Raw genomic sequence first — 18,627 nt, forward strand, 5'->3', positions numbered from 1 at the left:
TTTACATCACTTTTATTATCGTTTTCTTTCATGATTCATTAAATAAACCATTGATATATTTGATATTTCTAATCATTAATGTTTTAGACGTATATTTTACAACCTTCAAGTTCTACTAATGAAATACTTTCAGAGTCATCCTGTTTGGCTTTTGTTGTTTCTCGACTTGTTTTGCTCAAGTGTTTTGCAGATGTTGAGGTCTTCATTCCACAAACACGACCAGAATAAAGTCTGCAGTGAAGAAAACTCACAAGAGACTCTGTCTAGATCATCTACAGTAGTTTTATTCTTGTTTAAAGTTGATTTTAACATGTGACTCTATTATAGTGAAATAACTGGAACTTCAGACACATTCAGAAAAGTGTTCATGACTGATAGATGACCTCTGACCCCTGCATATAATCTACTAAACCTTAGAATGAGAACATGATTAATACATCATTATTGTTCATAAGAAGTCGGATCTAGAATATTTCATGTTTAGAAAAACTAATAACAATGAATCATATTGTGCATGTGACTATAATAACTGAAGTCTCTTTTGTTAACCAGCTCTTCTTCACTTCTATTCTGTGCATGTATGAAACAAAAACTTCAGTAAATGATCTCAAAATGACTGAAATCGTGACTCTGAGTGTTTTATTACTCATATTGATGTGATCATCACAGATATGTTCAGTGTGTCACATTGAATGTGAAGCATGTTAGAAACTAGAGTTCAGAATGACATACTACTATACTACACTTCCTGTTTCTGCAACATCTACAGTATACACCAACAGAGTAATAATGTAGTGTGCAGTAACAAACTCATTTGGGCCAGACGTGTTTGAGTCGAGTGAGAGCGCACATACACCGACTGTGCACAAGAAGAGTGATGCAATAGTGTCATGTGGATCATTTTTCATAATTAGATATTAAATCGATATAAGTTCAAGTATTTTTATGATTTTTGAGACGAGTGCATTCAAAGAAAAACATCAGTGTGTCTCGGGATGTTTTTGGACACTTTTATATATGAAACAAATTCAGCAAACGCTCAAAATTGATCCAAATATTTTTTTTAAGGTTTTCTATTAAATGAATTCAAGCACTTAACCCAACGTCCTTTTTTAAGAGTTATAAGCCATTGTTTATTTTTTCAAGAGTTGATTTAGCAAAACTCTTAAACATTTAAATCTTGCAAACAAATTAAATGCTGTACTTCTGGAGGTCAAAACACTCCCCAGTGAAGTCTGGTTTCTCTCAAGATTTCTCTCTATTAAACATCTTTTGGAGTTTCTGATTCTTCAGCTTGTTCACTGACGGCCTGAAGATGAAAACAGTAAGACATGATTTTCACTGAAGCTGTTCAATGGGGAATTTATGCCATTAGATTACAGACAATTACAATTTACTGATTTGACATCATGATTTTCTGGAACACTGCTTTGAAACAATGTGAAATGTGAGAAACACTAAAACTAAACGTGACTTGACTGCCAAAATACAAAAACTGTTAATAAAACAAACAACTGCGCAAATGAACACTGGTTCCCCTTCTGTCGCTCTCTCCACGTTGTGTCGGAGAAGCGACACTAGGGGTCTCTCTTGAGCGCCAATATATACCTCTGTTCTAAGAAAAAAGGCCAATGAGAAGTTGGCAGATGGTATTTGCATATCCCGCCCCCGAACATACCGGTATTTAAGTGGGGCGAATACGGGAGTTCATTCAGAAAATTTATTCGGAGCCGATGGTCGTGCATGCAGTCTGCTGCGAGTCACACACCAGTTCCTGTTTAATCCTCTGACACTCTGCATGCTGTTGGATCTGACGGCGCATAACTGCGGCTTTCTCCTTCCTTGCACGGCTGTGCATCGTTGCCCCTGGGCGCTTCGACAGCGCAGACAACTCGAAAGAGTTATTCTAAAAGAGTAATTTTGCTCTAAAAAGAGCAAAACACAGCGGGGTTGAATGTCCTTCTCAGGACACGTCTTATTAAAGACGTTTTTTCCACCCCTGTGTAGTTTCTGGATGAGGTTGATTTCTCCCCACCTCTGACGGTCATAAAAACTGCCTCGCGTACCTGGGTTGCGATCACACGCAGGCAGTGTTTTTATGAATGGTCTATGTTTTCAGTACGAGAACATAGCCATGACAGCATTGCGGTCGCGGCTTTTTCTTGTAGTAAGAGAAATCTACTTCAGCTGCCCCCCCGCGCCTCACCTCCTTCCTACGGGATTGAGGCAGGCGCCGCGGGCGATGAAGACGATCTGGGGACAATGACGGGCTCCGTTTCGCCGGGTGAACCCCCTCGAAACCCCCCGCCTCCCCGGCATGCTTGCTTGTTTCCGTCCGAGCTCAAGATGAGCATTCTCTCCAATGGGTTATGTTTTCAGTGTGAGAACATAACCGCGGCAGCGTTGCGATCTCTGCTTTCTCTTGTAGTGAGAGAGAGCCATTTCAGCCGCGCCTCGCCTCCTTAATACGGGATTGAGGCAGGTGCCGCGGGGGATGAAAGATGATCTGAGGAGAATAACGGGACGCTTTCGCCGGGTAAATCCCCTCGAAACCTCCCGCCGCCCCGGCACGCTTGCCTGCTTCCCCTGAGCTCGGGATTAGTGCGGTCTGCTTAACGGCCACTGTCCGGTCCCTCGAGCTCCCCGGCATTGGATGATGACATCACTGCTGCATCGGAGAGCGTAACAGCGGCGTCGGATGCGGATAACTCGCCTGGGCCGCCACCTTCGGGTCTGCCGCCCAGTCTGAACCTGATGCACGGAGGTCCGCTATGCTTCCCCGGGCTTAATTGGTTCCATGGGCATGTGCGCCGCTCACAGCCGCGCCCCCCCCCCGGTTCCTTCCCGGACGTGCATCACGAGCTGAGCAAGCCCAGCTTTCTCGCTCCTCTGCTCTTGCTACCCTCGTGGTAGAACGGTCCCAGACCGCTCCCCCCTGCACACCATGGCCCCCTCCTGCAAATCCACTGGGCCAAGGCACTTCAAAATCTGCACTTGGGTAGTCCTGTTCTTGATGTGCTGCAGGAACTGCACACAAACAGGCGATGGCCACCCCCCGTGGTCCAGAAACGCAACGCATGGACAGGACCTGGTCGCAGTACAGGAGGCAGACAAAGCACGCTTTCTCAAAACGCCCCCGTCTCCCAGCTCCGTCCATTCGGCGACACCACTTGACGACTCCGCCCAGCAGTCCTCAGTGGTGAAGAAACAGACAGAGGATATTTCACACATCTTGAGGGCGTCCTCCTGAAAGAAAGAAAGTGGTGCTCCACCTCAACTAACAAAGAGAGTGGGCCCAGCTCTCAGCCGCAGCATCGATCTCCCCGCAGAAGTTGGATGCCCCTCTTCTCACGGACCCCCTCGAGGACCCATAAGGCTCCCAGGCGCTCCTGAGATGACCGACCCAGAGACCGAGATGGTAGCTCCGGAGCTGGTAAGACCGCTCCGTTCCCCGGTGGAGGGCCGTGAGGACAATCTTTTGTTAAATTCATTACATTCTATAGAGCTATTTCCTACATAAGGGACGTCAAGTCAAACCAAGTCAAAACACCAAAAACGTCATAAATTAGGCGGTCAATAGCCTGTTAGGGTATGGGAACGTGACGAGGGTCCCTGTACGCTGCGCGCCAGCCTCAGAAAATTTTTCGGGGCCCCGGGGCGGGCGGCAGTTCGTTCGGGGGGTCCGACGAGGAAGTCAGTGGACCGCTGCGCCCGAGAACCTCCTCGGGTGCAGCGGACCCCCGCCACGGGCGTTTAAAGAATCCCCCCGAAAATGGCCTCTCCATTGCAGTTCAGCCTTTACACACGTGAGGGCGGCCTCACGTCCCACCTCTGGCTCGAATGAATGGGCGCCTTCTCCATTCATATCGATGGCAATCGGGCGACTCTCAGGGCAGGGCTCTCCCTCGTTCCATTTGTTGCCCTGTGTTCTTTTAAAGGGGGAGTGGGACGTAATGCCCCCTGAAGACCCCCATGGACCCCTGTGCCACCCTGGGGGGGCGGGGCTGTCCACGGACCCATTATCATCCCCCTGACCCACTATTTTACCCAAACTGACCAGTGAGACCCCCTGACCACCCTGGGGGGGGGCGGGGCTGTCCACGGACCCATTATCATCCCCCTGACCCACTATTTTACCCAAACTGACCAGTGAGAACCCCTGACCACCCTGGGGGGGCGGGGCTGTCCACGGACCCATTATCATCCCCCTGACCCACTATTTTACCCAAACTGACCAGCGAGACCCCCTGACCACCCTGGGGGGGCGGGGCTGTCCACGGACCCATTATCATCCCCCTGACCCACTATTTTTTCAAAAGTGACCAATGAGACCCCCTGACCACCCTGGGGGGGCGGGGCTGTCCACGGACCCATTATCATCCCCCTGACCCACTATTTTTCCAAAAGTGACCAATGAGACCCCCAGACAACCCAGGGGTGGGGGCGGGGCTGTCCACGGACCCATTATCATCCCCCTGACCAACTATTTTTCCCAAATTGACCAGGGAGACCCCTTGACCACCCTGAGGGGGCGGGGCTGTCCACAGACCCGCTATCTGTCCAATAACCATCTATTTTGCACACAAACTGAGTCCACCAACAGACTAACGTCAATTAGCATTTGATTGTATAGCTGTATGTCCACCAACAGACTAACTGCCCATTCATTTGACTGTAAGTGGGACTACCCACGTACAATTTATTCAACAGACTAACTGCCCATTAGCAATTGATTGTATAGATATATGTACACCAACAGACTAACTGCCCATTCATTTGACTGTAAGTGGGACTACCCACGTACAATTTATTCAACAGACTAACTGCCCATTAGCAATTGATTGTATAGATATATGTACGCCAACAGACTAACTGCCCATTAATTTTACTGTAAGTGGGACTACCCACGTACAATTTATTCAACAGGCTATATGCCCATTAGCAATTGATTGTATAGCTGTATGTACACCAACAGACTAACTGCCCATTAATTTGACTGTAAGTGGGACTACCCACGTACAATTTATTCAACAGGCTATATGCCCATTAGCAATTGATTGTATAGCTGTATGTACACCAACAGACTAACTGCCCATTAATTTGACTGTAAGTGGGACTACCCACGTACAATTTATTCAACAGACTAACTGCCCATTATCAATTGATTGTATAGCTGTATGTACACCAACAGACTAACTGCCCATTATCAATTGATTGTATAGATATATGTACACCAACAGACTAACTGCCCATTAACTTGACTGTAAGTGGGACTACCCACGTACAATTTATTCAACAGGCTATATGCCCATTAGCAATTGATTGTATAGCTGTATGTACACCAACAGACTAACTGCCCATTCATTTGACTGAAAGTGGGACTACCCACGTACAATTTATTCAACAGACTAACTGCCCATTAGCATTTTATTGTATAGCTGTATATACACCAACAGACTAACTGCCCATTAATTTGACTGTAAGTGGGACTACCCACGTACAATTTATTCAACAGACTAACTGCCCATTAGCAATTGATTGTATAGCTGTATGTACACCAACAGACTAACTGCCCATTAATTTGACTGAAAGTGGGACTACCCACGTACAATTTATTCAACAGGCTATATGCCCATTAGCGATTGATTGTATAGCTGTATGTACACCAACAGACTAACTGCACATTAATTTGACTGTAAGTGGGACTACCCACGTACAATTTATTCAACAGGCTAACTGCCCATTATCAATTGATTGTATAGCTGTATATACACCAACAGACTAACTGCCCATTATCAACTGATTGTATAGATATATGTACACCAACAGACTAACTGCACATTAATTTGACTGAAAGTGGGACTACCCACGTACAATTTATTCAACAGACTAACTGCCCATTATCAATTGATTGTATAGATATATGTACACCAACAGACTAACTGCACATTAATTTGACTGTAAGTGGGACTGCCCATGTACAATTTATTCAACAGACTATATGCCCATTAGCAATTGATTGTATAGCTGTATATACACCAACAGACTAACTGCCCATTAATTTGACTGTAAGTGGGACTACCCACGTACAATTTATTCAACAGACTAACTGCCCATTATCAATTGATTGTATAGCTGTATGTACACCAACAGACTAACTGCCCATTAATTTGACTGTAAGTGGGACTGCCCACGTACAATTTATTCAACAGACTATCTGCCCATTATCAATTGATTGTATAGCTGTATGTACACCAACAGACTAACTGCCCATTAATTTGACTGTAAGTGGGACTACCCACGTACAATTTATTCAACAGGCTAACTGCCCCTTAGCAATTGATTGTATAGCTGTATGTACACCAACAGACTAACTGCCCATTATCAATTGATTGTATAGCTGTATGTACACCAACAGACTAACTGTTCATTCATTTGACTGTAAGTGGGACTACCCACTTACAATTTATTCAACAGACTAACTGCCCATTATAAATTGATTGTATAGATATATGTCCTCCAATATACCACTGCCCATTCATTTGACTGTATATGGGACTACACACATTGGCATGCATTGGATGAAATCATGACTTGGTGTTCAGTTGAATTTATGTTTTGAAGGGTGCACTATGTTCAGGGGGAGTCCTATAGTCACCTAAATGTGATTATATATCATACATTTAATCCTGGAGTTGTAAAAATGAAGTACACCAAGTGATAATTGCTGGTCCGATCACGGGTCCGATTTCGGGTCCATTAAATCGATTGGAAGTGGGACTCCCACATGCAATTTATTTGCATTGGCTGAAATCATCACTTGGTTGTAAGTGGAATTTATATGTTTAAAAGAGTGCAATGTCATTATATCTCATGAATTTGATCCTGGAGTTATAAAAATGCAGTACACCAAGTGATGATTTTGGGTCCATTAAATTGATTGGAAGTGGGTAGTCCCACTTCCAATCAAATTAATGGGCTAAAAGGATAGACAGAGACAAACATCCTACAGATAGATACATACATACATAGACATATATTGGACATATTGAGAACTGCACTGTGCAAAAGTGCTAAAAAGTGGAATTCTTAGCAAAGAATCACAGACAGGGATTGCTGAGATCTGAGATCCCACATACAATTTGTCCCATTAAATTGATTGGAATTGAGACTACCCACATTAAATTTGTGCAGATCTCAGCTCTGAAGAGACTTGGGAAGCTGAAACTTGTATTTCTGTTCTTCTCCAAGCCTCCTCTATCTATGATATACATTTCATTAAGATCGGAGGATGTCGAAAATTTAGTGCGTAGCCCTTTAAGGATTTGTGCGTGCAAATTTCGACTTCCTCAGATTTTCTTGAAACTCACAGGATAGAAAGAGGAGGCTTTGAGAAGCACAGAATTGGAGGTTTGAGCACAATACGTCTGTCCAGAGCTGAGATCTGGACATCCCACATGCAATTTATTTGCATTGGCTGAAATCATCACTTGTTGGACTTCATTTTTTTAACTCCAGTATCAAATTTATGACTTAAAAATGCTTTTATGTGATTCAGTGAAGCCCCCTGATCAACCTAAGCCCGTCAAAACATAAAAGTTCAACTGTCCACGAAACCTTAATTCCTGCGAATGGGACAAATTGTATGTGGGATGTCCAGATCTCAGCTCTAGACAGATTTAGGAAGCTGAATTCTCTGTTTATGTTCCTCTCCAAGCCTCCTCTTTCTTTGGTATAAATTTCAAGAAGATCAGAGCAAGCCGAAAATTTTGTGCAAAAAAACTCAAACCCTTTGATTTTTTTTGTGCGAAATTTTCGACTTCCTCTGATCTTCTTGAAACTCACAACATAGATAGAGGAGGCTGAGATTAGGACAGAAACACAAGTTCCAGCTTCCTAAGTCAATCCAGGGCTGAGATCTGGACATCCCACATACAATTTGTCCCATTCGGAGAAATAAAGGTTTCGTGGTCAGTGACATTTTTTTGTTTTGAAGGGCTCAGGTTGATCAGGGGGCTTCTCTGAGTCACCTGAATGTGATTTTAAGTCATAAATTTGATCCAGGAGTTAAAAAAAACCATGTCCATAAAGTGATGATTTCAGCCAATGCAAATAAATGGCAAGTGGGGACACCCACTTCCAATCAATTGAATGGGTCAACAATCATCACTTGGTGGACTTCATTTTTATAACTCCAGGATCACATTTTTGACTTAAAATCACATTTAGTTGACTGTAGGACTCCCCCTGATCAACATAAGCCCTTCAAAACATAAAAATTCCACTGACCACGAAACCTTCATTTCTGTGAATGGGACAAATTGTAGTTGGGATGTCCAGATCTCAGCTCTGGATTGGCTTGGGAAGCTGAAACCTCTGTTTCTGGTCTTCTCCAAGCCTACACTTTCTATGGTATGAATTTCATTAAGATCGGAGGATGTCGAAAATTTCGTGCGTGCCCCTTTAAGGATTTGTGCGCGCAATTTTCGACTTCCTCTGATTTTCTTGAAACGCACAAGATAGAAAGAGGAGGCTTGGAGAAGCACAGAAATACAAGTTTCAGCTTCCCAAGTCTGTCCAGAGCTGAGATCTGGACATGCCACATGCAATTTATTTGCATTGGCTGAAATCATCACTTTTTGGACATGGTTTTTTTTAACTCCTGGATCACATTTTTGACTTAAAATCACATTTAGGTGACTCTGTGAAGCCCCCTGAAACACATAAGCCCTTCGAATTTGTGTATTCTGTACAGAATACACAAATAAAACATGTTTATGCAACTTACAACTCATAAACATGCATCATTTGCCTAAAAAATGAAAGTGTCCATAAGCATTTTGTCCTTTGGAGACTCAACAGCAGGTTTATGGGCTATTCATTTGAAACACTTATGCAGTTTTATTGACAAAATCCCTTTGGCAGCACTCAGAATACACAATACAACAAGTTGATGCAACTATCAACTCATAAACATGCACAATTAGCTTCAGAGTGAGACTCAAAGGTCAATGATTAATCATTACCATTGTAATTGTCTTATAGTTGGAGAACCATTGAAGCTGGCTTGAAAATGGAGATGGGGGGAGGGGATCCAAATACAAGCCAAAACATGCAATAGAGGTTGGAGTGGGGGGAAACAGTATGCTTTATTATGTTCCTTTATGAAATAGTACTCAACTCAGCCTAATGTAACAAGCTGATGCAACTATCAACTCATAAACATGCACAATGAGCATAAAAAATGTATTCCCACGAGCCATGCCTTTGGTGCCTTTCAAACCAATTGGAAGTGGGCACTTCCTGTATGATGCGGTGAAAAAAGCCTTGAATCATATGCCAGCAACTTCTGCCGTCGAGTACTCCTTCATGGGGCCTTCGGATACAACATGTAACAAATTCAAGTCCCTCGGTGTTAAGCAAGTACTTTAAAAAAAAATCAAGAAAAATATTCCTGAAAAATGATTGTCACATTACACACATTAGTCAGCCAATTAAGCACTTAACAAAGTCATTCAGACTTGAACATTTTCACAGTGACTAAGGGGTCCCTGAGAAGCTACAGATTTCAATTTGGAGCCATTTGGACCTTTCCAAGTCATGTACACGGTCCCGCTGTGAAAATGAATGGTACAAATGGTAAGTGGGATTGCTCTTCCCGATGTCCCAAAGACCCCAGATTTCGAACGGTGACACGTCAAGGGCCCCTTATCGACATACTAAGAGGACTAAGGCCTAGGGTGCAAAAAAGTATTTTTCATCAATTTTAACAGATCTCTCAATCAATGAGACAGGCTGCATTTTGGGCCTGTGTGCGACAGTCCGTTCATCGGAGCCTTTAATACTCAGAAATCCCCCAGGGCTTCCAAACTCTAGGACCTGACTCGGGGGCCCCTGGCGATCGAATATCTGACATTTCGAGGTCCTGCGACCTCGGAAACCCCCTTTTCTAGACGTCCCACTATCCCTTTCAATCAATGCATTTTTCACAACGTGTTTGTGGACAACGTCCCTAAATGGGCCAAATGAATGGAAAATAAGGTCTAAAGGTCACAAGACTCTCCACGCTGTCTAAGGGCACACCGACGATGCGCATATGTCGATTTCGAGTCGCTCGGACCTTTCTGAGCCCCGTCCTCCAACCCGTTGTAGAAAACGAATGAAACAAATTGCACGTGGGCTTTTTCTAGAAAGGTCCCCCAGCCACCAAATTTCACACGGCGGTAGCCTGACGCCCCCCGAAAGACATACCGAGATCACGTGGCTCTAGAAAAAAGCAAAGTTTTTTTGGGGAAGTTTGTGCAAGATTCCCTCAAAATCCTTTAGCACTAAAAGCTTGAAAGAGCCTCTTGAAGGATGAGAGGCCACTAGGGTTAGGGTTTGAATATAAGCTCAGGAAGGTTCTAGAGACCCCAAACTTTGGTTCCTGATTCGTGGGGACCGGACGCTCGTGGATCGGGAGTTTCGAGAGCCTGTGACCTTTTGACCCCTCTTTTCCAGACGTCCCACTATCCCTTTGAATCCATGCATTTTTCACAACGTGTTTGTGGACAACGTCCCTAAATGGGCCAAATGAATGGAAAATAAGGTCGAAAGGTCACGAGACTCTCCACGCTGTCTAAGGGCACCCCGACGATGCGCATATGCCGATTTCGAGTCGTTCAGACCTTTCGGTGCCCCGTCCATCGACCCGTTGTAGAAAATGAATGAAATTAATGGCAGATGGACTTTTTCTAGAAAGCTCCTCTGGGCCCCAAACTTCACGTGCTGGTAGTCCGGGGCCCCTAGAGTGTCATATTAAAAGCGCAACTCTCTAGAAAGAATTTTTTTTTCCTTTTTTTTTTTGGCTTGAATGCGAGAATCAACCTCACAGGCCTTTTGCTCTCAAAGCCAGAAAGAGCCTCTTGCATGTGCAAAGTCAATTGGGTGTTCATTTAAGGTCTAGAGCTGAAAGAGTGCATTCGGAAAATGTCTAGAGCTTCCAAATTTTAGGCACTGATTTGGGGGCCCCTGGGGATCCAGAATCCCAAATTTCGAGGTCCTGCGACCTTTTGACCTCTTTTTACAAGAAATCCCACGTGCCCATTGAACCAATGCAATTCAACAGCGGTTTCGTGTACGGGGTTAAAACTGATGCTCAGACCTGGGTGCTTCGAATGCTTCATTGTTGGGCCCTCAGAAACAACATATTAAAAAGGTGTGTCCCTCAGAGTTAAGGAAGTACTTTAAAAAAAAATCAAGAAAAATATTAGAGGAAAATTGTTGTCACATTGCACTCATTAGTCAGCCAATTAAGCACTTAACGAAGCCATTGGGACTTGAAACTTTGCCCACTGACTAGGGGGGTCCCTGTGAAGCTACTGATATCAATTTGGAGTCGTTTGGAGCTTTCGGAGTCGTGTACACGGTCCCGCTGCGAAAATGAATGGTACAAATGGTCAGTGGGACGTGTTCTAACGTTGCACCCTGAGCTCCAACGGGCCCCAAATTTCACACGGTGACACGTCAAAAGCCCCTTATCGACATACTAAGAGGACTAAGGTCTAGGATGTAAACAAGCATTTTTCATTATTTTCAACAGATCTCTCTGCCTGTCACAGGAATCAATGAGACAGGCTGCATTTTAGGCCTGTGTGCAACGCTACATTCATCAGAGGTTTTAATACTTAGCAAGCCCCAGGGGCCTCCAAAATGTAGGACCTGAATCGGGGGCCCCTGACGATTGAATATCTGAAATTTCCAGGTTCTGCGACCTTCGGAACCTCCTTTTCTAGACGTCCCGATTGCCCATTGAACCAATGCAATTCTACAGCGGTTTCGTGTACGGGATTAAAATTGATGCTGAGACCCGGGGGCTTCGAATGCTTCATTGCTGGGCCCTCAGAAACAACATATTAAAAAGGTGTGTCCCTCAGAGTTAAGGAAGTACATAAAAAAAAATCAAGAAAAATATTAGAGGAAAATTGTTGTCACATTGCACTCATTATTCAGCCAATTAAGCACTTAACGAAGCCATTGGGACTTGAAACTTTGCCCACTGACTAGGGGGGTCCCTGTGAAGCTACTGATATCAATTTGGAGTCGTTTGGAGCTTTTGGAGTCATGTACACGGTCCCGCTGTGAAAATTAATGGACTAAGGTCTAGGATGTAAACAAGCATTTTTCATTATTTTCAACAGATCTCTCTGCCTGTCACAGGAATCAATGAGACAGGCTGCATTTTAGGCCTGTGTGCAACGCTACATTCATCAGAGGTTTTAATACTTAGCAAGCCCCAAGGGCCTCCAAAATTTAGGACCTGGCTCAGGGGCCCCTGAGAAGCTACTGTTTTCAATTTGGAGCCGTTTGGACCTTTCGGGGTCGTGTACACGGACCCGCTGTGTAAATACAAGGTACAAATCGTACGTGGGATGTGCTCTAACTTTGCTCCCCGAGCTCCGACGGAGCCGAAATTTCACTCGGTTGCACATCTCGTGCCCCTCTATCACATACTAAGAGGGCAGACACCTCCTGCCATTCTTTTTTTTTCACCTTCAAAATATGCCATTTCGAGGGTGTGGGCGGGCACCCCGGCCACCAAACGCGTGGCCCGTGAAATCCCAGAGCGTAAAAACCTATTTGGGAAAAACTGTTGGTCAGGGGGATGATAACGGGTCCGTGGACAGCCCCGCCCCCCCTGGGTGGTCTGGGGGTCTCATTGGTCACTTTTGGAAAAATAGTGGGTCAGGGGGATGATAATGGGTCCGTGGACAGCCCCGCCCCCCCCCCCAGGGTGGTCAGGGGGTCTCACTGGTCAGTTTGGGTAAAATAGTGGGTCAGGGGGATGATAATGGGTCCGTGGACAGCCCCGCCCCCCCAGGGTGGCACAGGGGTCTCACCGGTCACTTTTGGAAAAATAGTGGGTCAGGGGGATGATAATGGGTCCGTGGACAGCCCCGCCCCCAGGGTGGTCAGGGGGTCTCACTGGTCAGTTTGGGTAAAATAGTGGGTCAGGGAGATGATAATGGGTCCGTGGACAGCCCCGCCCCCCCCCCCCAGGGTGGCACAGGGGTCTCACTGGTCAGTTTGGGTAAAATAGTGGGTCAGGGGGATGATAATGGGTCCGTGGACAGCCCCCCCCAGGGTGGTCACTGGTCATCGTGAATGGTCAGCGGGCAGAGAGTGGGACCGTGGGACGCCGGGGGTCTCACCGCAGCTTACAGCACCCCCTATGTGTGTCCGTTCGGTCATGTATTCCGGACCGCAGACTCCGTGGAAATTTTGGACGTCCACAGAATGGTAAGCGCCTTCTGTCCATGGAGATAATCTACAGGAGGGCGGTACACGGACCTGTCACGGTACCTCGCATCAGTGATACATACGATGGCCATTGACGTCAATGGGAATTTTTCCACGAACCCTCTAAGTTCCCTTACCTTTTGTCTCTGGGTCACCTGGCCCGCAAATGCCGTTCTCACGGCACTTTGCTTCCAGGTCTCAACAGTCTCGGCATGCTGGACGCGGCCACAAACCGCCTTCAGCCCCACAACTGTTCCCCGGCCGGCCGGTTCAGACGAGTCCAGAGGACGCCAACATCAGACCTCCTCCTCAGTCACGAACCCGCCCCCTGCCGGGTGCGCAGAGCAAGGTAAGTGCTTCGAGTCTGTTCTCAGCACCAGAGCCTCGGGATGTCCAAAATACTCGTCCCCTTGGTGCCCCTAGCACGGAGTTTAGAGGCGTGGCTTTCACTGCCCAACCCGTCACGCTGGCTGCACCGGACCATTCGACTCGGTTACGCAATTCAGTTTGCCAGGCCTCCGCCCCACTTCGCGGGCGTCCATTTTTCAGCAGTATACGGCGAACATGCCAAGTCCCTGCGCAAAGAAATCGCCTCTCTGCTAATCAAAGACGCGATAGAGCCTGTCCCTCCAATCGAAACGAAGAAGGGTTTCTACAGCCCTTACTTCATTGTACCCAAGAAAGGTGGCGGCTTACGACCTGCTTGGACCTGCGAGTTGTCAACCGGGCTCTGTCCAAACTCCCGTTCAAAATGCTCACACAGAAACAAAATTGTGTCTGGCATCTAGATTGGTTCGCAGCGGTAGACCTGAAGGACGCATACTTTCACGTCTCGATCCTGCCACGACACCGACCCGTTCTACGGTTCACGTTCGGGCATATTTTTTTTATTTCATTTATTTATTTCAGGTTTATTTAACAGGGAAAATGCACACTAATGATACATAATTAAATGTACAGTGTGCCAGAATTAGCCAATAGGCTATTTTACATCTGCTGTCCCTGGACAGATCTTGATATGTCACATCTTAAAAAAAAAACAATATAGCTGGGACAATAATTAACAACAAAGGTTTCACCTATATAAACACAAAAAAATACAATGAGCCAGCCAACCACATTGGCATAGCACAAGAGGCACAAACAAGCAAACAAACAAACAAAAAGGCAGGACAAGGAAGACAGTGCAGCAGCAAAATTTCATGTCAAGTGTAATGTAAACAGTCCTGACTATCTATTAACCATTTCTTTAAGTTATGTTTAAAAGAAGCGTACGATTTAAAATTCCTAATTTGAATGGGAATGTGATTCCATTCACGAGCAGCCCTTACTGAAAAAGCTGTTTGACCAAGCGCACTCTTCCTAAACGGGACAATGCAGTCACCTCTTGCTGTACTCCTTGTAGATCTGAGAGAATTTGGTGCTGTGCTCACAAACTGGCGCAATACAGGAGGAGCCAGTCCATGCTGAATTTTGTACACAAGTCAGAGATCTGCATATATAATCAAGTTTTTGAAATTCAATTTCAAAAATTATATTTTTTTAAAACATGACAATGATGATAATATATGGATTTCCTATCGAGTACTTTAAGAGTTTTCTTATATAGGGATAGTAATGGTTTAAGAGAAGTGTTGCTAGCTTGTGACCAGGTTGTCAAACAATAGGTGATATGAGATAAAATCATGGAGTGCATGAACATCATAGCGGCCCTTTTTGACATGCAGCTACGGACATATCTAAAATTTGCCAGGTTGTGCTTAATGTGATTACAAACCTTCTTAATTTGTAATTTAAAAGTAAGATTGTTATCTATGTAAACTCCAAGATATTTAAACTCTGAAACGACTTGTAGTCTCTCCCCTGCTACGACTATATCAGGTTCTACACAGCGGCTTATAGATTTACTTAAAAACATACATACAGTTTTGGATACATTCAGTTGAAGACAATTTTGATTTAACCATTCTGTGATCTTTGATTGATTTTGATAGCAGATCAGCAGCTTGAGCTGCACTGTTAGCATGTACAAAGATTACTGTGTCATCTGCATACATTTGGATATTGACATTAGGACAAACATTTGGCAAGTCATTTACATACAATGAAAATAAAAGTGGACCCAAAATAGAGCCCTGTGGGAGACCTGCAGATAAGGAAATTACACTTGATTGATGATTCCTAACTCTAACGAACTGAGTCCGATGTGTTAAATAAGATTCAACCCATTTAATAGTGCCTGTATCAAAATTAAAAGTTTTCAACTTAGATAAAAGAACTCCATGATTAATAGTGTCAAATGCTTTTTTTAAATCTAAGAAAACAGCACCAACAACCCCTCCTCGATCCAACTGTGACTTGACTTCGTCAATGAAATAGCAATTGGCTGTTTCTGTTGAATGATTAATATGGAAGCCAAATTGATATGGATGTAGAGAGTAGGAACTGGTATTTAAATGATTCATCATTTGTTCTGAGACAAGTTTTTCAGCCACCTTGGAAACCACCGGCAGGATACTAATAGGTCTATAGTTACAGATGGACAAACAATCACCTCCTTTGAACACAGGAAAAACTGCAGCCAACTTCCACACATTTGGGAACAATCCCTGAGCAATTGAAAGGTTAACAATTTTCGTAATTGGGTATACTAATAATTCAGAGAGCTCTTTCAACATAACAGTGTTCATTCCAATGACATCTTTCGCTCGAGATGGCCTAAGAGATCTAATCACTCTCACTACATCTGCCTCAGTAATATATTCTATGTTGAAAGCTTGCTCTGTTTGTTCGACTTGACAAGGAGTGTTCTTATATTCAGAAGAAAAACACTTGATATTTTCTACTGAATCAATGAAATAATTGAGTGCATCAGCTACTTCAGCTGGCTTATCTCTTAATTTTCCACCAACTACAAGTTCAACTGTTTTGGCATTGTTAACATCATGTCCCATTAATTTTCTTAACTGGCTCCAAATAATTTTAGTATTACCTCCTGCTTTTTCAATAATGGTCAAAAAGAAATTTGCTTTGGCTATCCTTATCTCTTTGACTACTCTATTCCGTAACATAGTAAAAATATGTCGATCACTGCTTGCTTTAGATTTAATTGCAGATTTTAAAGCCATATGCCGTTTTTTCATTAAATTAAAAATACTTGTGGTTATCCAAGGAATGGTGTTCTTTTTTTTCCTATGCCGTTGTCTGCATGTAAATGCATAAATTGATCTCTGCAGTTGTTGTGTAAATCTTTGACTGTCTTCTTCCAACGATCTTCCTAAAAGTATGTTATCCCAGCTAATGCTCTGGACGGCATTTATAATCTGGCCCTGCATATTTTTGGGGATATTTAAAGATTCTTGTTCTTGGACAAATGGAGTGAAACGCTTGTTAGTTAGCTTCCTGGCTATTAAGATCATATTGTGGTCTGATAGTCCAGTCAGCATATTAAAGGATTTAACAATTCGCTTTGGCCTATTGCTAAATATTATGTCTATTTGTGTTCTTGTAGAAGATGTTACTCTAGTTGGCCCATTTATCAACAGTCATCAGTGATCTGTTTTAATGTTTTCCTTGACGATTTGTCTTCCCAACTGATGTTAAAGTCTCCCATTATAATCACCTCCTTATTAAAATTACATTCCTTTAACATACTTTCGAAATGTTCATAAAATATATTCTTAGAAGATGGAGGGCGATATAGTGTAATAAGTGAGAAAGACATAGATGGAGATAAAGTTATGTTAAGTCCAATACACTCCAATTCATTACATGACCACTGTATCTCATGGTATTGAAAGCGATCTTTTACATAGATTAAAACTCCCCCTCCTTTTGAGCCCACTCTATCTTTTCTATGCACCTTATAACCAGGAACATATAAAGCTGATGAGGGTGAATTTTCATTAAGCCAGGTCTCTGTTAAACACAAGAAGCCCCAAGGGCCTCCAAAATTTAGGACCTGGCTCAGGGGCCCCTGAGAAGCTACTGTTTTCAATTTGGAGCCGTTTGGACCTTTCGGGGTCGTGTACACGGACCCGCTGTGTAAATACAAGGTACAAATCGTACGTGGGATGTGCTCTAACTTTGCTAAGTTCGAGTCTAATAAAAGCTGATGGATTTGATCACCTTTAGATTTAAAACTTCTTAAGTGCCCTCCTAAAATACCCCTCGGTTTTAATTTGGGGTCCCAGATTATTCTTGAGTGATTGACAGTCTGGAATATATTCAGTTTCCTATTTTTAGCTATTGCAACATTTAACATTTTTGAGCGTATACTGCATGTTGTTTGATTGGGTGTGATTATTGCATGTCCTACGGCCTTCTTATTTACAGTACACGTCGTCTGATCGAGTGACGACTTAAATGGATGGGTTAGTAGTTCCGCTATAGGTGCGGATGGATTTGTTGATAGTACCGCTTTATCCGCTGAAATCGGCGAACAGTTCGATGTGTCACCTGGTGATCCAGCGATGCAACCGCTGAACACGGTCTCCGCTGGAATCCCCTCCGCGGCTACACACCGCTGGTCTCGCTGCCGGTTCGCCGCTGCGAAGGCCTCTGCCATTATGCAGGCGGCCGGCGAAACAACTGGCGCTCCCATGAGACAGGCCGCAGGAACCCGAACAGGCAACCCGCATCCAGCGGCACCCACGGAGCAGAGACTGCGATCAAGGTTAGTTTGTTGAATCTGTTCAATCGATGAGTTGTTACAAAAAAGAGTGTGTACCTGTGAAACAGATGTGTTGCGTTTGATATCGGCAGTGTTTGCCTCCCCTCGCGGGCCAGGACACGGATGAATATCTCCAGATAGTAGTAAGCAGATTGTGATTAGCAAAGCATTGCTTTGTTGAATTTTGTTTGAAGGCTTGTGTTTCTTTGTTGAATGGTACAGTTGTTGTGAATACATGAACGTTACTGCCAGCGCATGTTTCCCATAGCCAAAGTTTATTGTGGCTTGGGTTGTTTGTTTAATGTCTGTTGATATGTTAATATCAGGGGGCTTTAATACATTTAAAATCAATCCAAAAAATAAAAACGCTACTGCTGCACCTGTTCTACCTGTCACACATGCCGCCATCTTTTCCTGTTGTCAGTATATCAGTACGAAAGTCCTCCCCTTCGGCCTGTCTCTGTCCCTTCATCCTGGCCACCTTGAGAGAGCTACTATGCACGCACAGAGACCGGGTGCTTAGGCACCTCAGCCGTTTGGGGCTTCAGGTCAACTGGGAAAAGAGTGAGCTCGCCCCGTTTCTCTTTTCTCAGCATGGAGTTAGACTCAGTCTCAATGTCAGCACGTCTCTCCAACGAGCGTGCACAGTCGGTGCTGAAATGCCTCGCTTCACTCAA

At 44.2% G+C, this 18,627-nt stretch overlaps 2 protein-coding genes across 2 annotated transcripts in view; both read left to right on the forward strand.

Annotated features, from left to right (window-relative positions):
- Positions 1-18,627, forward strand: part of LOC127648277 (interferon-induced very large GTPase 1-like) — a 341,847-nt gene that overhangs the window by 180,887 nt on the left and 142,333 nt on the right.
- Positions 1-18,627, forward strand: part of LOC127648266 (interferon-induced very large GTPase 1-like) — a 399,776-nt gene that overhangs the window by 140,009 nt on the left and 241,140 nt on the right. The gene's annotated exons all lie outside the window — the stretch shown is intronic.

This window comes from Xyrauchen texanus, chromosome 8 (genome assembly GCF_025860055.1).
Source record: "Xyrauchen texanus isolate HMW12.3.18 chromosome 8, RBS_HiC_50CHRs, whole genome shotgun sequence".
In the NCBI taxonomy this organism is placed as follows: Eukaryota; Metazoa; Chordata; class Actinopteri; order Cypriniformes; family Catostomidae; genus Xyrauchen; species Xyrauchen texanus.